Genomic DNA, 21,171 nt, shown 5'->3' with positions numbered 1-21,171 from the left:
CCTTCCCTTTCCTTTCCTTCCCTTCCCTTCCTTTCTCTTCCTTTCCCTTCCTTTCCTTTCCTTTTTTTTCTTTTCTTTTTAGTTGTCCATCTCCCTCTACTGCTCATTAATTGCTCTATCTTGTCATTTCCACTTGTACAACTTGTACAACTCCTTTGTTCAATGATCACTTCTACAATACAAGTGGAAGGCTGTTTGCTTGAATCATTATACTTATTTCCCTGCTTCAAGTTTATCTTCTCTCCATTTCCCTTTCACAAACAATGGTTCCAAATAAACCTTATTATGCTATTCTTTTTCATTAAAAATACTTCAGTGTTATTTTACTACTTAATAAAATCACCAATCACATGGCTTTATGTTCTCTTCCATTTTTCCACTCATGCAATCTATGCTTTGCTCAAATGCACAGAGATTATTCAGTTATGGAAACTCAGAACAGACATGGAACAAAAAGTCCTTGATAAGTGGCAGCTCCCTGCAATATTCTTATGTAAAACCCTACACTGACCCTTCATAACACATAACATAACATAAAGAGCCCAAACATACCCAACTCTGTGATATCTTTTTGATGTCTATACAGTAGAATGTAGTTTCTCCATATTTTGGAAATTTTAAAGTGCTTTGTCTTGTTTAAAACTGGCTTACCACTCTCTGTAATTATAGTTTTGGGTGTTGTTGTTGTTGTTTGTACTTGTTATTTTCCCTTATTAGATCTCAATCTCCTTGAGAGTAGGGATTTTATTTTTTATTCTTTGCAGCATATTCATTCAGTATTTATTGAATTGGAAAATTCCAACAAGTAAACTAATGCTTGTTTTGATTTTTATTTCCAAGGTTGTAACTAAAATAAAAACACAAAATATTGTAATCAAATGAATAAATATTATAAATAAATATGGTGATACATATTACAAAAATATACTAAAATCCATCACCAGTTTAGTGATCTGGATGAATTTTTTCCTCTTTTAAATAAGTTTAGAAGAAACCATTGCTACTGAGTGAGCTTTTTTTTCTAACATATTTTAATATAATACTTTATTCCATTGGAAAATAAGTAAAATAAATGCTTCCAGGAAAAATTAAAATTGGATAACTTACTTCTTTTCTGAATCACTTTTTAGCTGGAGGAGACTTAAAAAGGACTGTCAGTTTACAAACTTCTTTTTCTGAAAACAACATGGCAATTTTCCCAGGTGATGGTGTTTCGGTAGCTGTTTAAACTCAGTTAAAAGTTCACATACAATAATGGATTCTATTAATCCTTTTAAAAGACAGTCACTGTAAACCACATAGCAGTTAAATGAGATTAAGAGTGATGGTTCCCTATCAGGATATAGAGTGAAGTTAGAAGTCTTCGGAATATATCTCCATCCACTGAGGTCACCATCATGAAGACAAACTACCTTCTTTTCCCACAAGATGACCCTTAGTGACATTATCTGAACTAGGATTTGATAATGGATGGACCTTAGGCATAAATTATTATGAATGTACATACAATTTTAATGTCCATTCCTCCTTTCAATAAAATTTTATTACGTGACCAGAATGTGCTGAGGATTGTATCACCTAAACCTCTAGAGAAGAGTTTTTCTAAATTATTCTACCAGATACTTATTACAAAAGGTAGTCTTTGGAAAAATTAAAAAAAAAAACTTTTTGGTCAATTATGTTGAGAAATATTTATTTTATTTTTAATGATTGTATTTATTTATTTGTTTATTTATTTATTTATTCATGAGAGAGATAGGCAGAGACACAGACAGTTTCCCTGAATGGAGCCTGATATGGGACTCAATCCCAGGACTCCAGGATCACGCCTTGGGCTGAAGGCAGATGCTCAACTGCTGAGCCACCCAGTCGTCCCTCTATTCTCCTTTTAGAGATGTACATGCATATTAGCTTATAAAAACTTCAAATAAGCCCAATGCTAAAGAAATATGCTTCACTTTATTTATTCCAGCTTCTCCCACACTTTTTACTAGAAAAAAAATCATGTCCTCTCTCATCCAACTGTATCAATTACCAATAGATGATACTTTGGAAAATAAACCCTGTCAGACTTAGTATTGTCTTAGTATAGCTTATAAATTCTTGTCCATGATGACATATACATACTGATGGAGATATAGTGTCTCATAAGAGAATAGCATCATATTTGGAAGGTCATCAGGATTTCAATTTAAATTTCAGAATCTGTTTAACTGAGAGTCACTTGACCTCTATGGCCAAATTATTTCCATTGCACAAAAGTGAAACAACTATGGATTTATATTCTAAAGGAGTAGGCCTTTTTGATTTCTTGACATTATCCTTATCAATTTTGAGAATAAGGTTGTATGCTTATAATATTGTTAGGATAAAACATAAACTATAGTGTACCTAAGAAGTTATGAATATAGGACATGGAAAAAACATGTTGGGTGTGGTTAATATCCAGTTAGTGCAGCTCATTGAAAGAGCTATTGCTCTTTTCCTCCCAAAGAGGGACATTGAGAGAATTTTAGTGCTTTCTCCCATTTTTTAAAATATAGCACTAATAGTTTATTACTATTCAGGCATACATTATTGGATTTGATTATGCATGTCTCTAAAATTGTTGGCAAAAAAAAAGGAATTGACTTGGACAATTGAAATAATATGAAAATTCATAATAAAGAAAATCAATTATAGATTTTAAGGATACAGTGTACTAAGGAAAAATTGAATGATATGATGATATTTAACATAGATTTGATCCATGAAGGCTATTTTGTGGAAACCAAGTCAGTTAATCACACTATTTCAGAGGTTAAATGGACAAGGATAAAGGATTTCTACCACTTTAAGAATGAATACTCTTTGTTGAGGTAAAGGATCTATACCCAAAAAACTACAGAACACTTCTGAAAGAAATTGAGGAAGACACAAAGAGATGGAAAAATATTCCATGCTCATGGATTGGAAGAATTAATATTGTGAAAATGTCAGTGCTACCCAGGGCAATTTACATGTTCAATACAATCCCTATCAAAATACCATGGATTTTCTTCAGAGAGTTGGAACAAATAATCTTAAGATTACAAGGAATACAAAAAATAGTGAAAGGGGAACCCTGGGTGGCGCAGCGGTTTGGCGCCTGCCTTTGGCCCAGGGCGCAATCCGGGAGACCCGGAATCGAATCCCACATCGGGCTCCTGGTGCATGGAGCCTGCTTCTCCCTCTGCCTATGTCTCTGCCTCTCTCTCTCTCTGTGTGTGACTATCATAAATAAATTAAAAAAAATTTTTTTTAAATAGTGAAAGGTAATAAAAGGGAAAGGAGAAAAAATGAGAGAAAATATCAGTGAGGGTGACGAACATGAGAGACTCCTAACTCTGGGAAATGAACAAGGGGTAGTGGAAGGGAAAATGGGTGGAGGGTTGGGGTGACTGGGAGATGGGCACTGAGGGGGGCACTTGATGGGATGAGCACTGGGTGATATGCTATATGTTGGCAAATTGGATAAAAAATAAATAAAAGAAAAAAATAATAAATACTCTTTGTTATACTTACTTTCTCTTTTGTAAGATTTTTTTTTTTTTATTACAAAAACAGGTGAATTTGTTACTTGGGTCCTATGTCTGCAACTAAATAGCTGCGTGACATTAGATGATGCCACCTACTTCTGTGACACTACATTTTTTTACATACATAGCAAAGGCTTAAATCATGCTTTTTGGAATAAAAACAATCTCTTATTCTATGAAACAATGTAGAGATGTCAGAAAAATGATCAACATGAAGGTGAATCAATCTAGCACACCATATTTTCTATTTGAGTCAGTTGAAAATGTGCCTTTAGTAGTATGGAGTTATTTGAGAATACCAGTTCATGGGTAAACTCAGTTAATAGCCACTGTAGGACAACAAGCCTTGAGGGAATGCACAATTAAAGGGCCTTAAATGTGTATTTGAGAGATTGCAACAGTCTGGTAAGTCACTGGATATGAACAAGTCACAAAAGAGACATCTTGGCTCCAGTGATAGAAAACTTAGTTACATAACACTTTATTAGAGCCAAAGGAAACATCTCATAGAAAATCTTATAGAGGGATCCTTGGGTGGCTCAGCGGTCTGGCGCCTGCCTTTGGCCCAGGGCGCGATCCTGGAGTCCCGGGATCGAGTCCCACATCAGGCTCCCGGCATGGAGCCTGCTTCTCCCTCCTCCTGTGTCTCTGCCTCTCTCTCTCTCTCTGTCTATCATAAATAAATAAATAAATATTACAAAAAAGAAAGAAAATCTTATAGAAAAAAATGTATGTTTGAGATGTAAAAATGATAATCTAGATAAAATTTGAATCACTTTCTAAGATTAAGGCAAATAACTAGTTTGGAGATAGAATATATAATAGTCATTAAAATTAAAGCCAGATACCCTAGCTGTAAAACCCAGTACGGCCTCCTACTAGTTACATGCTTTGTGGAAGTTACCTTCATTCTCTGTGTTATAGTTTTCTTATCCGACAAATTGGAATGAAATTAGTAAATACCTTACAAGACTTTTCTGATAATTAAATTTTAAAATGCATGCAAAATATAATACCTGACTTTAATAAAGAGAGCTCAACTGTGCATTGAACCACTAAACTGTACACCTGAAAGTACACTGGATATTAAATAACTGGAATTTAAATAAAAATTTTTAAAAAGTGCTCAACTAATGTTAGCATTTTCTCAAAAGTTCTGGTTTCAACAAAGGGTAGAGTAGCTTGATTCATACTAATCAATATGCTAATAACAATGATAAACTTTGGACAAATATGAAAACAATTGTCATGAAACAATTGTAAAGCTCTGGAGAGGAACCAAAAGAGGTAGAAAGTAAAAGTAAAAGTACTCAGTAGGAAAGGAGGTAGAAAGGAACAAAATACAAGACAGGACATAGAGGAAACGAAGAGCCCGAAGATAGACTTAAATCCAATCTACCAATAATGGCATTTATTGCATATGGACTAAACACTTCAATTAAAAGAGATTGTCAGACTGGATTTAGTAATGATTCACACTAAAATTATTCATAAATATATAGGTGAAAATTAAAGGATGGGAAAAGAGAGACAAAACAACCATGAGAAAGCCATATTAATAGCAAAGTAGGCTTTAAGAAAATGAGTATTACCAGGGATACAAAAAAAGAAACATTTTATAATGATAAATTGTTTTCCTCAAAATTTAATAGAGCATAGAGATAAAAATCATGTAAGGATGTAGAGAAATTGGGCAACACTAGTAACCAATGTGACTAAATAGGCATTGCTGAATAGTACCTGAAGCAACTTCAGAATACATATTCTTTCAGCTATATATAAACCATTTACCAAAATAGACCATATACTTTACTGCAAATGAAGCATCACTTGACTCAAGATTGAAAATATACAGCCTATCTTCTCATTTGATGCAATAAAATTGAAAATAAATAACAAGAAAACTAGAAAAACTCAAATATTTGAAACTAAGTGACACATTTCTCCATAGAACAAAGAAGAGATCATAAGGAAAATTAGAAAATGTTTGACTCAAAGAAGAGTTAATAAATGTAAAAATCCTGTTGAGTGGGAAATTCCTAGCTTTATATTTATATTTTAGAAAATATTAAATATTTTAAATAAGCTAATTACTCAAAGACTTTTTAAAAGATAAACAATTAAACTCAGAGGAGAGTAAAATAAATAAAAATAAGAATTTTAGATACTTAAATAGAGAACAAACGATAGAGAAAATTAGGAAAGCCAAAAGTTGGTTTCTTCGAAAAAAATAATAAAATTAGTAATATTAATATTTGCAGAGAAAGAAAGAAAAACACAAATTAATATCAGGAAGGAAGTAGGAAGCATCACTACAAAGTGTACAGGCATTAAAATGATAATTAGGGGAATATTATGTAAAACTTTAGCCTAATAAATTCAACTACTTAGATGAAATGGATGGTCTCCTTGAAAACCACCATTCACTAAAACTAACATAAAAAGAAATAAAAAATTTAATACCTTATGACTATTAAAACTGAACTAATTACTAAAATGTTTTCCACCAAAACTCCAGGGCCAGATGGCTTTACTGGTGAATGCTATCAACACTTAGGGATCAAATAACATCAATTTATAATATATCTTTCAAAAGTAAGAGAGGAGGAAACATCTATTAACTAGTTTTATGAGGCCATTTAATATATCTGATACCAAAACTGACAATAAACAAAGCATAAAAATAAAATTTTAAGATACTTATCCTTATGAACATAAATGTAAGCACTTCAGTAAGGTATTAAAAACATCAATAATATACAAAAAAATGATACACTAGGACTAAATTCTTGGGTTTATCACAGGAGCACAAACTTGGTATAGTTTTTTTTTTTAACTTGGTATAATTTTTAAAGTCAATTAATGTAATTCATAACATAAGAAGAAGAAAAATTATATGATTATCTGAAACGCAAAAAAAATGTATTTGATAAAACTCAGTAACCACTTATAGTGAAAACATAGACAAACTAGAAATTAAAGAGATATAATTGATACTAGAATTGCCTGGAGGGCCCAGAGGTTGAGCATCTGCTTTCGGCTCAGGGCTGATCCCAGTCTCCAGGATCAAGTACCACATCCGGCTCCCGCGAAAAGCGTGCTTCTCCCTCTGCCTATGTTTCTGCTTCTCTCTCTCTCTGTGTCTCTCATGAATAAATAAATAAATCTTTAAAAAAGTAAAATTGATCATCTATATTGGCGATCGACAGTGACAGACTACATCAGCCATTATCTGAACTGCACACTTAAGACTCATTCTTTTTACTATATACAGAATGTAAAATTAAGCATGAAACTAAAAACAGAAAGAGATAGACAATTGCATCTCATTGAGTTAATTAATGCCAACACATGAATTACAATGTAGAATTCTTCATTTCTTTCCCAGAACATTTAAGATTTTAAGAATTTTAATATAAGTTTAGATATTGCTAATAATAATAATAATATCAATCATTTTGGGGGCACCAGTGTGATTCAGTCTGTTAAACATTCAGCTCTTGATTTCAGTTCAAGTCATAATCTCCAAGTCCTGAGATCAAGCCCTGTACTGGGCTCCGTGCTCAGGGTAGCGTCTGCTGTCCCTCTCCGTCTGCTCCTTCTCCTACTCACACTCTTACCCTCTTTGTCAAATAAATAAATAATTTTTAAAAATAATATAAATCATTTTGGACTGGTGTAAGATGCTGAACTTGTCCAATTGCATACTTAAAGTTTGTTAGAAAGATTCTTGATTCCTTTTTTTAAAAAAAAATTTTATTCCTTTTTAAATGCTTTTTCCATGCTATAGAAATATCTGGTATATACCTAGTATGAAATTTACAAAGTTTTCAAAATAATATTACAGGTGTCAGAAAAAATATTTAGCTCAGTACAAAATGAAAAAGAGCAGTGCCTACTTATGGATGGTTCTGACATCTATGTCTGTTACTTTAAGTTACAAAAGCAGATGTTTGTATTATATCACACTTGCAGCTGTAATTTTATTTTCCTATTGCCTAGACTATGCTAACTACTAGATTAGGTGATTTCCCATAATTGATCTCATTTAAGAAGAGATTTATGTCCACAATAGCCAAACTGTGAAAGGAGCCTCGGTGTCCATCGAAAGATGAATGGGTAAAGAAGATGTGGTTTATGTATACAATGGAATATTACTCAGCTATTAGAAATGACAAATACCCACCATTTGCTTCAACGTGGATGGAACTGGAGGGTATTATGCTGAGTGAAACGAATCAATCGGAGAAGGACAAACATTATATGGTCTCGTTCATTTGGGGAATATAAAAAATAGTGAAAGGGAATAAAGGGGAAAGGAGAAAAAAATGAGTGGGTAATATCAGAAAGGGAGACAGAACATAAGAGACTCCTAACTCTGGGAAACGAACAAGGGGTGGCAGAAAGGGCGGTGGGTGGGGGGTTGGGGTGGCTGGGTGATGGGCACTGAGGAGAGCACTTGATGGGATGAGCACTGGGTGTTATTCTATATGTTGGAAAATTGAACTCCAGTAAAAAAATAAAAAAATAAAAAATAAACTTTATTCCCTAATTATTAGTTTCCCTATTTCTAAACTATAAGCAGGGATTTTTTTCACCATTTTGCCTCTACTATGTGGTCAATGTCTGGCATAGAGGAGGTTTTGATAAAATTTTGCTGATTAAACGAATGAAGAAATGAATTCAAACACTTATCTCTACCTTGAGGCCTTTGCTACTACTTTAATATTGATCCTTTTTTTTCCTTCTAATTACCAATAACAAAACTGTAGGATTTGAATAGTTATATTGTTCCAAGAATTACAGTAGATGCATAATATATATTATTATTCCTTGCACAGTATATATTATAGTTCCTTATCCTAATCTTACAGGGTCAAAATTTCTTTCATTATATGCATGACTCTGTATCTTCTACACCTGTCAAAAAGAAAGTACGTCAGAAAATAATTTCTTTTAAGACATCTTGAAATCTGTGAATCATAAGATGAATGCTGTGATGCTATAAATGACAATTTTGCACGGCCAATTAAACAAAAGTACTGTACAAGTAGAAAGTGCTCTATAAATGCAGATAATATCTGTGTTTCTGGTGAACATTTGTAAAAAATTACAAATTGATTTTATTCTACTGTCAGTTATGACTTTTTACCATCATTAAATTTAAGATAGTTTCTATTATGATACAAATGTAATTATTCAGGAGGAATAGAGCTAAAATAAATTATTAACACTGATTTATATTATAATTTACTCCCAGAACAAATAATTTTATACATAAGTCTGTGTCAAAAGTACAATGCTTTCAATGTTCATTACACAGATCATTTTTCATATCCTTTTATAATTTAACTATATTTACTCATCTAAATGACCATAAAATAGATGAAAAATAATTATGGAAAATAGATTGCTTCATTTTAATATATTCATAAATATACTTGTGAAGTTTTGTGCTGCAGAGATAATATTATTCCATAATAAAATAAGCTTCTGTAAAATCAAAATTTTTTTATTGAGCTAATTTTCCTGGGATAAAATCTTTAATGATAATGCAATTAACACATTCTCTCACGATTACTAGCAGAGTTCGAGAGAGAATATATCTTTTAATTCATGACTCAAGATTATTGTTTATTTATTTATTTTTATTTTTTTTTATTTTTATTTTTTATTATTTATTTATTTATTTATTTTTAATTGGCTCCCAGGGTGTCTTTTCTATTAGAAGATATTGCTTTTTCCACTAATAAACTTCCTCTTCAATAGAAAAATCAAATTCCTGCACAAGATTTTAAGCAAGTTTAATATTATAAACAATAAGGATTGTGTGATCTATAAACAAGGAGTCATGAATAAAAATAGGGTATGATGGTACAATGTCATCCCACTTCCCACTATAGTTCTTAGAATAAGATTTTGAGATAAGTTAATTTCTTCTAATTAAGTCAAACTTTATGATCCTCCTAAGAACTGAATATAGTCACTTTTTACACTATCACTAAATTTAGAAGAGTAAGAAATGTACATGATAATTTGTTACAATGACTTCAAAGCTAAGATATTTTAATTTATACATAATAGCAGCACCTGAGGCTCAGAGGAGTTAAGTTACATGCTAGAATTAGCAGCACACTAGTAAAGAACTAGTTTGTCAAATTCCTGGTTTTAGGTCAAAGTTTTGTTTTTATTCTATGTAAATTTGTTAGATGTTTGTACCCTTTTGTTTGTGCATCTAGAGGGAGGTGAAGACTTCCAATTTTTAGGAAAGAATATTTGAATGTATGTTTCCTCCCTTCAGCTCCTCATTTCCTCCTTTCCATGCAGAAATCTATCAATCTAAGGAGGTAACTTTAGCAATAGTTTTCTTGAAAACAGTAGAATCTACATATCTCCCTGCCACATTATCCAGTTCTACTTTACAGTAATGTTGAGAACTCTGCTTCATTTGACTAATGAAGTGTATTTATTAATTTGTTAGAAATTGTAGATGAAGGGATGGATGATCAAGTGGCACCACATCTCTAAAAGTTGAAATAATTTCACCCATTAATATATCCCCCTCCCAATTCAGATTCTAGAGTGCTACCCAGTGTTCATCACATCATGGCACAGATAAAACATTGTATTTTTTGGCACACTAGGGTAAACAGATTAGGCTGCCTAGCAATAGCGAGAATAGAGATCTAGCTGGTCTAGACTCGGAATACTTCCTGTCAGGTGCAAAGACTATCTCTTACTGAGTTATTAGACTTGATCCGAGATGTTTTTGTTTTATTTTATTATTTTTTTACACAGGGTAAAAAGAAGGGTAATCTTGAGGGAAAGATATTATCAATGCATGAACCTCAAAGACAATCATAGAGATCTAGTGTAAGCCTATTATAATATCAATACCAGTAGACACCAGTCCTACTTAATTGGCATTTTGATATGCCAATTTTAATTACTTTTACCCATTCCTTAAAACAGACTTCTACAAGGCAACTAAGGAAGGGTAGAATGTTGCTATTATTTGTGTATTACTAATAACACTTTATATTTTAAAACATTTCTTTCTCAAATGGGTCCTAATTAGGCTAAAATCACAACAAAAAAACAGGACCATGTTCTTATTTATTCATTTGAGAAGCCTTTTTCATTTACTCAGAAAGAACTGTTTCCTTTTTGCTTTGATCTTGTCTTCCTCCAATTAAATTATCAAGTACCAATTGATTTGGAAATGTATTTGGAAATGTATGATTTATAAATGTATTATCTCTATTAGGCTCTATAATTTAGTGTATGATCTAGATAAATTAGCATTATCTGTTGATTTATTTTCTTCAAAAGAATGTAAAACAATGAGTTTTAGGAATTACAGAAACCTAAGACAGAAAGTCCTAAGTAAGCACCTAAACTAAAGATTAGAAATTTTTTTTTTCTGGAAAGGGTCACATAGTAAGTATTTTTGGCTTTGTGATTACACTAGTCATCCTAGGGACTGCTCTGCTCTGCTTTTACAGGGCAACAGTTTTTAGACAAAACCTAAATGAATGGATTTGTCTGGATTTGGCCCATGGGCTACAGTTTGCTAATCTCTCATCTAAATATATGTCCATTGGTATATAGATAGAGTGCTATCCAGAGAGGACATAACTTGCCTCTGGTTTCAGATCAATGGTGGGGGTTCAGAGCTTCTACTTCCCAGTTGTTCACCCTTTGCATGGCTGTTACATTACTTCTATTTGTGTGTGTATAGGGAAGCGGGGAGGAGTAGGGAAACAAACGGCACTAAAAACTAAAATAATCAGGAGTGTTTTATTTCTGATATGTAAATATAAAAATATTAAACAGACAAATACTACTAGCCAATACTTTTTCATTCAATACTCTGTATTGTGTAATATGCTGTGTTTACATGCATTTTATTTACTCCCCACCCAAGACTATGATAGATACTTATATTATCTTTTTCTTACTTATAGGAAACTAAGTCTCAAAGAGTTTAGGTAAATTGACCAGGACACAAAGACTATAATTTGGCATAGCTAAGATTCCAACCCAGTTACCAAAGCTGGTAATTCCTACTCATCTATCATCCTATCATATTTTCTCCATTTACAAATATGTTGAGTATGGTGGACATTTATTGTTTAGGGTCATCCAGCTCTGATTTCATATTGTTAGTAGCTATAATAATAGTCACCCAAAGATATTAAGTCCTAATCTCTGGAACTTATAAATGTTATCATATTTGGGAAAATATGGAAAGGATCTTTACAGATGTATTAAGAATTTTAAAATAAGGAGATTGACCTAAATTATCCAGGTGAGACTTAAGTAAACATAGGTATCCTTACAAGAAAAAGGCAAAGGGAGTTAAGATAGAAACATAAGAAAAGGCAATGTAACCACAGAGGCAGATATTAGAGTGATGTAGCCACCAGCCAAGGAACTCTTGGAACCACCAGAAGTTAGGCATAGCCTGGAACAAATTCTTCTTTAGAGGCCCTGGAGGCAGTAAGGCCATGCCTGATTTTGGGCTATTTGTCTCCAGAACTGTAGACAAATATTTTTGTTTTGTTTTGTTTTAAGTAACCAGAGTTGTGGTAATTTGTTAAAGCAGTTTCAGGAAACTAACACAAGTAACAATAATCTGATTTTCCCCTGGATCACCTTCCCTTTCCTATTCTTTACTCCTGTGTTTCTGATTGAAAATGATTACATCCTTGTCCTTCAGAGTGGTACATTTTAGTCATTCAAACTACATTCTTCTGGCCCTGATGATTGACTCAGAAATAGATACACAACCCAGACAACCAATTAAAGTGAGTATATGAAGTTCATAGCTATTTGGGATACTTTATCTTTCCTGCTGGATTAGGGAGAGGAGAACATATAGTTTAAGGATTACCTGATATACATCTTGCAATGATGAGAGAAGTGGCTGCTTAATAATGAAGTCAACTCATGATGTAATGAGCACAGGATGTTATATGCAACCGATAAATCAATAAATTCTACCCCTGAAACTAAAATGATGATGATGATGAGGATGATGATGATAATGATGATGATGATGAAGAAGCCAACTCAGAAGAAGCCAAGCCAGAAATAAATGAAACTTATTAGTTTTATTAGTCAGGATTCTCCAGAGAAACAGAGAAACAGAACCAACTGGAGATATATAGATTATGATAGATACATAGATAGATATACATATAGTACACATATATAGAAAGAGATTTATTATGAGGAATTGGTTCATAAGATTATAGAGGCTGAGAAGTCTCATGATCTGCCTTCTGCAAACTGGAAACCCAGGAAAATTGGTGATATACTTGCAGCCCAAATGCAAAGGCCTAAGAACCAGGACAGCCAGTGGTGGAAGTCCTAGTCTAGGTCCAAAGGCCTGAGGACCAGGAGCACTGATGTCTAAGGGCAGGAAAAGTTAGATGTCTGAGCTCAAGCAGAGAGAAAATTTGGTCTTTCTCTACTTTTTTTGTTCTATTCAGGCTTTCAGTGGATTCAGTGATTCTCATCTGCTTTGGTGAGGGCAATCTTTACTCAGTTAATTGATTCAATGCTAATCTCTTTCAGAAACACCCTCAGAGATACACCCAGAAATCATATTTTACCAGCTATCTGAGTATTGCTTAGCCCAGTCAAGTTGACAAATAAAATTAGCCTTCAGGAGTGGCTTCTATTAAGCCCATGCAAAAATCTTAGGGCCAGCTCTATTACTAGACTTACTGTTTACATGAGCCCTAAATTCCCTTTAATAGTTGCAGGCAATTAAAATTGAGTTTTCTGCCATGGTACATAAAATCTCTTAATGTGTATTAGGCTAGACATTTTAAGGCTTTCTATAAATGAAAAAAATACATATTTATTTCATAATTTTTATCTTATTAAAAATATATAATCCACCAGGAAAATGTGTGGCATATTAAATATTTCATGCAAATTTTAGTTTATATTTTAGCATAGTGTATTTTGTGGAGAAAAAAATACAACCTATGGATTTCTTTAATTCATTCTTTTTTAATTGGTGAAATGGTGATCTCACCACCTTAAAATAATTTTATCAGTTTGTATTTATTTGCTAAACTCACCCATTTTCTTTCAGCATTTATGAGATTTTTATGATTTTGTCAGTTTCTCTAATTTTTTGTTAATATTTTCCTCATTTTTTCATTCTTAACTCATAGATTTCAGCATTAATTTTATTTCCCTCAGAAACAGTAACCAAAGGAAGAGATTTTTTGTTTTTTTTTGAAAAATGCTACTGTATTTGATGGAGTTCAGAGCAGGCCACCCTAAAATATGCCACTTTGGCATATTGATTATTTTGAATTAAAATTACTTTAAAAGCAGCCAGTGCAAAAAAAGTACATTCTGACCTTTCTTTGACACCCTGAAAACAGGAAATAAATCCCTATGTGAAGGATATCCTCCCTGCACCAGGAAATAAAGAGACATCCTTATCACCAGAGACATGAAAGGCCGGGCTAAGGAGGCCACGTAAACAAACCTTGTCACTTCTTTTCTAATTTACTACCCTAAGACAAGATTTCTTTGTCTTGTCAATTCTTCATACATTTATTGTTTCCTTTTGAACAAGGTATAAAAGTTGTCTCTTTTGGTCATTTTTTTGGGTTTCATATCTTTGGAGCCCCTATATATGTGAAATTAAGTTAAATATGTTTTCTTCTGTTAATATCTTTTTTGTTACATGGGGTGTCTCAGCCAAGAACCTTGAAGGGTAGAGGGAAATTTATTTTTCCTCCCCTACATATTTTACACCAAAACAACAGATTTCACGTCAGTAGTCTGCTTCCACAATGATAATGTCTCTTTAGAGTTGATATATAATCAAAAACTTAAAACTAACTGAAAATTCAAATGCTCACTCCAGAAGTTTGAATTACTTTAGACAAAATCAATGTCTATTGTATGGGATAATACATTTGAGAGGGCTTTTTCAAATTTAGTAAATGTCAATCAATTGTATACAACTAAATTGAAATGTTTGTAAATTTGTTTCAAAATATTCTTCTTTTGTCAACTCCTAAATAGGAAAGGTGGCTGAATACATGACACCAAATTTTACAAAAATGAAATGATATGTTAATTATTTCTCAATAAAACTGGAAAAAGTCAGATAAAACAATGCATCCATTGAATATGCAAATATGACAATCATTACAGCATAATGCCTTTAATTTGATACCTGTTTGAGTTGTTTGCCAAGAAAATTAGTGAGTATATGAAGTTACCGATAGAGCAGGAAAATAATAAGCTAACAACTCTTTGCAGTAATTGGCATACCCATATCGTCTTGTAAAATAAAATTGTTTTCATAATATAGCTTGCATGGTTTCCCTTACATCAAAGAAATGTCATCACAGCTATTGCTAATGCTCAGAAGAAATTAAAAACACATACTAATTTAACCATATAGAATATAAGAAGTTGAAAACTTTGGACAGGTTGACCATATGAAATATTGTTCTCTGATGCATGTGGTAGCTAAACTAATTGTTTAGGTAACAGTTCTTACCTCTTTGGACACAGCTGAATGAATTGATTCTGTGGTAATCTGATTTGGTTGTTTCTTATGGCTCAAATAACCATAATCAGAATTGTTCTGAATGTCATTTTACAAATGTTTAAAATATAACTGGTATGGTAAATTTATAAAATATTTATAAATTTTATAAATTTATAAAAATATAACTGGTATGGTAAAATTATAAAATAATTTTAGCTTCATATCATAGACACTGTTCTTTTGTGCACATGTGGGCAATGATCTTGACATGCAACAAAGAAAACTTCTGCTTGGCTTCTTCCTTTGGAAATAGACATTACTGGAATTATTCTCTTTATGTGTCATCCTTCTGATCACTGGTACCATGATCCTCTTTCCAAAGACGTATCCTTTTTTCTTTTTTATGTGGAAAACGTGAATGTGACAATCATTACAGTATAATGTCTTCTTTAACTTGATGTGTGTTTGAACAGTGTACTAAGAAAATTATTGAATGCAGGAAGTTGCTGGTAGAGACAGCAGAAAAATAATAAGTTAAAAACTCTTTGCAATAATTGTCAAATATTGAAATTCTCCAAATCCTCCTAACATAGAAGGGAAATGTGAAGGCTAAATATTCTAAACCAAAGGCCTTAGGTTAGTCTCTTGTGATTATATTTAAGAGATGCAGAAATTAAGGGTGATAGAGAGAGGACTAAAACATAGGCTTGAAGCATATTATCTAGAATTCTTGGATACCAGTTTAAGCAGAAAGTTTTATGGTAGACCCTCTTTCATCTTGAAGTCATTCTTAGTGCCTGGTATCAGGGGAGGCAGATAGTATGTTGAAAGGAAAAAAGTGACCATTCTTGACTGCATACTTTGTTCCAGAGATTTTGCTTAGCACTTTTCATAAATATTCCTTGTGGTACTCATGACTGTATCATAATTATTAAAGTAGAGTAAGTCTTTAATAGATAATAAAAGAATTATAAATCAATAGAGAAATAGATGTACTATTCAATATGTTATTTTGGTAATAAGAAAACTAATTCAGGAAAAAACAAATTATGCACCAAAATAAATATCAAATGAAATAACAAATTAAATGTAATAAAACATTTAAAAAATGAAACCTAAAGGGACAAAACCAACAGTTTTTTATTGAGTACCTACCATGAACAGGACATTGTGCTAGGCCCTATGGTTAATATAAAAGGTATATGCAGGAAACTGAGTGGCCAGTTGGTTAAGTGTCTGCCTTTGGCTCAGGTCATGATCTCAGGGTCCTGGGATGGAGCCCTGCATCAGGAGGAAAACCTATTCTCCCTCTGCCCCATAGCTCCCCACCACCCTGTCTCTCTCTCCCTCAAATAAATAAAATCTTTTAAAAAGATAAAAGCTATATACTTTTTGGTATTTCTGAATATCATGAATTTACTTGAAGCAATTGGTTCTCCAAGTAGTTTCTCTAGAGAAAGTAGAAGTAAGATGTATTAAATACCTTTTATAAACTACTTTATAGTCTTTTGGTTTCACCTCCCATTCCAGTACTGCCCTGTGACCAACTCATAACAGGTTTTGTTTTGTTTTGTTTTAAAGATTTTATTTATTTATTCATGAGAGACACAAAGAGAGAGAGAAAGAGAGAGAGAGAGAGGCAGAGACACAGGCAGAGGGAGAAGCAGGCTCCATGCAGGGAGCATGGACGTGGTACTCAATCCCTGGTCTCTAGGATCGTGCCCTGGGCCAAAGGCCGGCGCTAAACCACTGTGCCACCTAGGGATCCCTTCATAACAGGTTTTAATTGATCTATTTCCCCTAGACAGAATTTCCTAACATCTGTTTCCAACTCTAGGGATTTTCATTAGGCACTTCAAAATGTGTAACCTGGAAATTTACCTGAATTAATGTTCTTGAGGTCACTTCTGGATAGTGGGGGATAAGAATCAATGGATAAGTAATTCTTTCTTTCATCACTGGTTGGATGGTTTTAAGGAAATATTTTATAAGGCTTCTTAGAATATTCCTCAGGACAGAGAATCCATAGCGCATTAGTGGTGACAAACCATATAACACATGTTTGCAGTAAAATCCACTTTCTTTCTGTTTCACTTCTTCTGTCTTGCAGTCTGACCCTCTGGCATTGGGCTCAGGGATCAGTAAGACAAGAGTTTAAATCCAGACTCCATTCATCCAACAGAGCTATCTGAGGCCAACTAGTTAATACGACTAGGCCTCAGTTTCCCTATCTGTTAAAATAAGTCATGATAGAATATTTTTACGAATTTAATATGATAATATTTGACAAACAGTAAGTGTAAAGTAAAAATTAATGATGATTTTTAATAAAGAGAGAAGTTGAGAATTAGGTCAGAGAAGCATTGTTCTTCCATGTAGAGTAGGATAAATATAAATATAGAGTAGAGTATATTTAGGGCATACTCCAAATGTGGTATTAGGGGCTTCACAACCAGAAAGAAGCTGTTAAAGACCAGACATGTACATTATCATTCATGACTTTTGGATTAGTTTGCTGTATAGATAACATTGATTTGATGCAAATGCAGAAAAAATTCCACTGATCTATTTTCATTTCTTATCTACTATATATTACAACATCTTATCAGAGAGTAAAGTGAAATCAATGAAAAAAAAAATGTTTTCTGCATTAGGCATTCTTTTAAAATTTTAACTTAAATTCAATTTAATTAACATATACAATATTATTAATTTCAGAGGTAGAATTCAGTGATTCATCAGTTGCATACAACACCCAGTGCTTATTACTTCAAGCATCCTCCTTAATGCCCATCACCAAATTATCCCGTCCTCCCCAGCTCCCCTCCAGCCATCCTTAGTTTGTTCCCTATAGTCTCTTATGATTTGCTTCCTCTGTTTTCATCTTCTTTTATTTTTCCTTCCCTTCCCCATGTTCATCTCTTCTGTTTCTTAAACTCCAGTGAGTGAAATCATATTGTATTTGTCTTTCTCTGATTTATTTCACTTAGCATAATACCCTCTAGTTCCATTCACATTGTTGCAAATGGCAAGATTTAATTCTTTTTGATAGCTGAGTAGTATTCCAGTGTGTGTGTGTGTGTGTGTGTGTGTGTGTGTGTGTATACGTAGGCCACTTCTTCTTTATCCATTCCTCTCTTGATGAACATCTGGGTTCTTTCCATATTTTGGCTATTGTAGATGTTGCTGCTATAGATATTGGGGAGCATGTGCCCCTTCGAATCACTATGTTTGCATCCTTTGTATAAATACCTAGTGGTGGGGATCCCTGGGTGGCGCAGCGGTTTGGCACCTGCCTTTGGCCCAGGGCGCGATCCTGGAGACCCGGAATCGAATCCCACATCGGGCCCGGTGCATGGAGCCTGCTTCTCTCTCTGCCTCTCTCTCTCTCTCTCTCTCTCTCTCTCTCTCTCTCACTCTGTGACTATCATAAATTAAAAAAAAATATTAAATACCTAGTGGCGCAATTGCTGGGTTGTAGGGTAGATCTATTTTTAACTTTTTGAGGAATATCCTACTGTTTTATAGAGTGGCTGCACCAGTTTACATCCCCACCAAATGTGTGAGAGAGTTTCCTTTTCTCTGCATCCTCACTAATATCTGTTGTTTTCCTGAGTTGATCGTTTTAGCCATTCTGACCAGCGTGAGGTGGTATTTCATTGTGGTTTTGATTTGTATTTCCTGATACTAAGTGATGTGGAGCATTTGTCATGTGTCTATTTACTGTTTGTAATAGAAATGTTACAAATGTCTGTTCATGTCTTCTGCCCATTTCTTACTGGATTTTTTATTTTGGGGGTGTTGAGTTTCATTAAGTTTTTTATAGATTTTGGATACTAGCCCTTTATCTGATAAGACATTTGCAGATATCTTCTATTCCATAAGTTGCCTTTTAGTTTTGTGGACTGCTTCCTTTGCTGTGCAAAAGTTTTTTATCTTCTGTTTTTTTAAGATTTTATTTATTTATTCATGAGAGACACACACAGGGACACAGAGAGAGCGGGGCACAGAGGCACAGGCAGAGAGAGAAGCAGGCTCTATGCAGGGAGCCCGATGTGGGACTCGATCCCAGGTCTCCTGGACCACACCATGGGGCAAACATGGCGCTAAACCACTGAGCCTCCCAGGCTGCCCATTTTATCTTGATGAAGTCCCAATACTTCATTTTTGCTTTTGTTTCTCTTGCCTTTGGAGACATGTCTAGCAAGATGCTGCTGTGGCCATGATCAAAGAGGTTTTGATTTTGCTCTAGGATTTTGATAGTTTCCTGTCGCACATTTAGGTTTTTCATCCATTTTGAATTTATTTGTGTGTATGGTATAAAAGAGGTGGTTAGTTTCATTCTTCTGCATGTGACTGCCCAATTTTCCCAGCACCATTTTTTGAAGAAACTGTCTTTTTTTTCCTACTGGATATTCTTTCCTGTTTTGTTGAAGATGAGTTAACGATAGAGTTGAGGGGCCATTTCTGGGCTCTCTATTCTGTTCCATGTGTCTGTTTTTGTGCCAGTACCATACTGTCTTGATTACAGTTTTGCAATACAGCTTGACGTCCAGAATTGTGATGCCTGGAGCACTGGTTTTCTTTTTAAACATTCCTTTGGCTATTCAGAGTATTTTCTGGTTCCATACAAATTTTAGGATTTTTTTTTTTTGTTCCAGCTCTGTGAAAAATGTTGATGGTTTTTTGATAGGGATTGCATTAAACGTGTAGATTGCTTTGGGTAGCATAGACATTTTAACAATATTTTTTCTTTCATGCATTAGGAATTCCTTAGCAAATTTATTTTCTAAGATTCATTACTCTGTCAACATCCTTAACAATTCTAAGGGCAAGTCTAATCCTTAAAAATGGAAATATGGGCAATGTTTAAGAGGTGATAGGAAATAAATATGTTATTGATACCACTGAAATATTTGTTCTGTACTCTCATTTTCATTTTTTTTAGAAGAACCTTTGCATCATACTTTCTTAAAACGGATGTTTGGTTACTTATTAAGTGACCTTTGTTTAAAAAAATCAAAATTTTATTTTTTACATAGCAAGTATTTTCTAAGAACAGCTGAAATAAAATAATGCTTCTAGTTCTTTGTCATATTTGACAAACATTTATTCCTATTTGCTGTAACATTTGTTTCCCCTATTCCCAAGGCCCGGTATGATGACAGACAGTGCTAACGCATATAAAACTCAGCAAACTTATAATGACAGCTTTGTAGATGGTTTCTCAAGTTATTTCATTGTATCCATTCACTTGTCTCAGTTAACTGTTTCAGTGAAAAATGTACAATTTTTAATTGATCATTATAAGAAAATTGGATATTTTTTGTTAATATATATTGAGTTCCACATTCATCATTTGCTTCTGTGTTTTCATTTTTTGGTGGTATGGATGTTAAAAATGACTATAGAACTTTTTAGGTGGTACAGACTAATAAAAGAATTTTTAAATTTACTTCATAGTTCACATGTGTGGAAACTGCAACTGAATAATGTGAGGTCTGAAAGCAAATAGAGAATAATTTTGTGCTAACTGTATGCTGGCCTATTGGCTTTTCTTTGCATTTTTGCTTTGATATGTGAACTTTTTCATTATTCTGGTAATAAAGAGTAGGATTCATGATTTTTCACTTTCACTGTCATTCATATTTTTTATCAGATATCTAGGTAAATTCAACAATGTAGATGTATAATCTAAGCCTTAAAGTTGGTGTACATATTAATGAAAAAATCAGTCAAATGTCTTCTTATATTTTTCAATAAATACACCAACACACATTTGGATGCTTTAAAATTCAAGCTATCATTCAAGTACTTCCAATATAAAGAAAAAACAATTACACATTTTAACTAATTCATGAGTTTTACATAGGTTTTTCTTATGGTTCAATGACTTCATCAAGGTATCATTAACAATTGAACATACCAACACTTTGTTTTGTTTTTCCAGCTATCTTCATCAACAATTTTACATGAGAAATCACACACTTGTGAGTGAAAAATTGAAAAATTTTCACTTTTATTCAGTATAATCAACTCAGACAAAAGACCATTATGTTCAAAGATACAGAGGAAAAA

Source organism: Canis lupus, chromosome 4 (assembly GCF_003254725.2).
Source record: "Canis lupus dingo isolate Sandy chromosome 4, ASM325472v2, whole genome shotgun sequence".
Taxonomy (NCBI): Eukaryota; Metazoa; Chordata; class Mammalia; order Carnivora; family Canidae; genus Canis; species Canis lupus.
The sequence above is the reverse complement of the archived record's forward strand: the minus strand, read 5'-3'. Positions refer to the sequence as shown.